The following is a 3,719-nucleotide window of genomic DNA, read 5'->3' on the forward strand; positions in this document are numbered from 1 at the left end:
TTACGAATCGGGCTGCAAACCTTAAGGTCAGCAGTTTGAAACTACCAGCCGCTCCGTGGGAGAAAGATGAGGCTTTCTACTCCCTTAAAGATTCACACCCTTGGAAACCCTGTACAGGGTCGCTATGGGTCGGAACCGACTTGACGGCACTTAACAACAACAAGAATGAACAATACATGGCATATGTGCTACAATGTTTTTGTCCTGTGTTCATGACAGGTATTGTAAGTCATCCCTAGCAGTCTTCCTACTTTTCTAGGTTTTGACTTTGAATCCTTTCCAGTGTAGCACACCAATGTAGCAGCATACCAGACAGTCAGACTTAGGTTTCAAGATAGACCCCATTTGTCATTTTAACTCACTAGAGATATTCCTGTTCCTTTCTTTTATTCTGCCTACAATTACTGGGCATCTGGCTCTGTGTCCAATAATTTTGTGATGCAAACTGATTATGTAATTAATAATTCTCGACTAGTCCTAATAAGAAATGTACAAAGAAACAGGTGAAACTTATTTTAATAATTTATTATAAAACAATATATCCAAAATATGGTTTTTATATGTAACAAATCTAACAACTATTAATAAGATAATTTACAGTATTCTGTTTGGAAGGGAGTCTTTGATATCCAGTGCATGGTTTTTTGCTTTCTTGGAGCATCTCAAGCCAAACTTAACGTATTTTCAGGGCTCATTAGTCACATGTGGTTACTGGTTGATAATGTGCAGCCTTAGGTCTTGAAGTCAGGGACAGACATAAGGCCTGGTCCCAATATACTTAGAGTTTTGTGATGATTCAGTCACAAGCAAGTCATATTTTCTTGTGAAAATGTTATATTCTGCCTTAGATTTCTGTGAAGAACAGAGTAATAAAATCTGGGTGAAGACAGTGCCTAAAATCTCTGGTTCAATATCTGTTTTCTTTCTTTCTTTTTTATCTTGCATGTATAACCTGAAATATCAACCCCACTTGTAAGCTACATGTCCTATATCCTCTCTCATTACTGGCTCCATGACTATATAGATTCAACTCAGTGTTGCTGGTAAAAATGTGTTTCTGCCTTGTCATTAGTTTATAATAACATGGACACCAAATTATTTGCCATTTACATAGTGTATGCTCTAATGTGCTAGGCATTGTGTTAAACTGTTCATGTGTAGGGGCTGGGGGACCTCTCTATGACTTCCAACCATACTTAGAATACAGTCCGTATTATTTAAAGGGAATAGCCTGATTTGAGTGATGGCTACTTGGTAGACCTGATTTCATAAATAACTCCATTCCTTCATTTAACACTTACCATTCACACCTCCTGACGCTTTCTTCCCAGGGTCGCTATGGGTCGGAACCGACTCCACGGCACTTAACAACAACAACAACATGGTAGATGAAGTCTTCACTCTGATCTCTACATATGCTCTTGAGTTCCTGGAAATTCTTAAGGATTACAATTTTTAAAAAACTCTTGGCTTTCTTAAAGTTATTTGCTATTTCCTCCTTCATTAATATATTGCTCTGTAGCAAATGCCAAGGAATCGGATGTAGAATTTAGTGACAGGTTTCAGCAGTGCTATCAACATATGCAGTGGAATTCCTAGGGCAATCATTTGGTTGATGCTCATGAAAACATATTTTGATTGCTACAAAATTGCCCCATTTTATGTATCATTTTAGGGACGATCTATGTTAGGTTGTAACTGAGGACTTTATGAAATAAAGATAGTGTAAGGCAAGTGACAGCGAGCCATCTTTTAATACGTCTCACTTTGAGGATGGGAGGCTGCTTCAGAGGAACAAACACAGAGTCTGGCTGTGCTGTGATTTTCATTTTAACCCAGATCCACAAAATATTGTTGAGTTTCTGTTGTACACCAAATCCTATAATGAGGGTTAGGCAAACTGTCCCAGTTATCTAGTTCTGTGCAAAGGCCACCTCAAACTTACTGTTGTATCACAGCCACCATTTTACTCTGCTCATGAATCCTATGGATCTGTAATCTAGACAGCAAAGGCTTGATTTCTCCATGATATCTGAGCTTCAGTACTCCAGGTAATGGGAGAGCTCACAAAACTGGGAGATGGAAGCATTGGGAGCCCTCTTCACTCACATGCCTGATGCCTGGGTTGAGATGGCTCAAAAGTAGCTGTTGACTGGAGCACATGCACAAGGCCTCTTTCTGCATCCTCTTTGGTGAGTGAGTTCTAAAGGTGGAATATTGTGATGGAGCATGCAGAGAATATGCATTCTAGATGCTGTCAGGCTTCTGACAGCTTTGGAAACCACCCAGCATCATTTCTGTAGCATTTTGCTGATTACAAGTATGTTCCTAAGGTCAGCTCAGCTTCCAGGGAAGGCTAATTAGACTCCACCTCTTAATGGGGAGTGGCAAGGTTACACTGAAGGGGAGAGTATGCGCTATGCAAGATGTTGTTGCAACCATCTTGGCTAAATAGAATCTGCCACTTATACGGAAGAGAAAAAGGAGTTTATTTTTACTTGTGAACACCAGGAATTTGCCAGCTGGTGAGAGACAAGACAAAGACATTAGGTTTACACTAGCCAGCTTAGTTGTTGTTTAATTGTGATATATATATATATATATGTTAAAATGTTTGAAATTTCAACAATCTTCTCATGTACATTGAAGTGACATGTATTATTGTTCAACCATCACCCTTACTTGTTTCAAATGATTCCATCATACATAACAGAAGCTAAGTTTTCCTTACTTCTCTCCCTCCTGCTTGCCCCCATGGGGCCTGTGTTATTTCCCAATGCAAAAATGGGTAAGCTTATGGAGACCAAAACTTAATGGTAACCATTGTGTGAATAATTATATGTAAGGTTTGGACTGGAGGAAAAATGCAGTGAAAATGAGGAAGGGCAAATATGTTGGAAATCAGGGTAATAGGACCAAAAAATATCAGGGCTCCATGCTTGCCTGTTATTTCATCTTCTTTTACTTTGGGAGCTCGTGATTCATCTGATTCCCAGAGCACCTGGACAAAGAGTTATAGTGACTAATAAAGAGGGAACAAAAGGGCCGATTCTCCTTTGCCGTTCCTTCTCCCAAGTTCTCTTTGTTTTTCTGCACAATCACCTTGCTTCAGAGAGACAAAGAATAACACATTCATAGCAAGAGTCCCTGAAGGAGAAACTAAACTTCTGTGATAAATAAAAATACATTAACACAGCATTGTTTTTCTTGCTGTGTTTCATTTTTAGACACATCTCTTCAGCATTTCTCTGGGTAGTTGTGGAATCAAAAGAATCATAAGCCAGCCTCTTCATAGGAAAGATAGAAAAGGCCTCAATAAAAGGGTCACTTTGGGGATGCTTACGTGACCATTACATAAAACCAAAGTCGAACATCAGGTTTGCTTCTTTGTTTTATTCTAGCTTTGAATACTCCATTTGGACTGGGTAATTTAAAAGAAACCCAGAAATACTAGTGTAAAGTTCAGCTTTTCTTTAATTTTGTAGTTTAATGATGCATTTCTAAATTATCCTTATGGGAAAACAGTAACATTTACTGACTCCATATTCCTTGGCCAGTAATGCTTTTTCAGTTAATCTTACCAAGATCTCCTTGTGATGAATCTCATTGCTCCCATTTTCAGGTGGCATCTTTGAAGTTCACAGACATTAACTATCTTCTCAAGGGTGCAAACCAAACAATTGAGAAAGCTGAATTTGGACACAGTTCCTTTCTTTTCC

General features: G+C 38.7%; 1 protein-coding gene across 2 annotated transcripts in view; it reads left to right on the top strand.

Moving 5' to 3' along the window:
* The window catches only part of NELL1 (NEL-like 1 (chicken)), a 1,454,777-nt gene that overhangs the window by 850,710 nt on the left and 600,348 nt on the right, over positions 1–3,719 (top strand). The window lies entirely within an intron of this gene.

Source organism: Chrysochloris asiatica, unplaced genomic scaffold, assembly GCF_000296735.1.
Source record: "Chrysochloris asiatica unplaced genomic scaffold, ChrAsi1.0 scaffold00083, whole genome shotgun sequence".
Taxonomy (NCBI): domain Eukaryota; kingdom Metazoa; phylum Chordata; class Mammalia; order Afrosoricida; family Chrysochloridae; genus Chrysochloris; species Chrysochloris asiatica.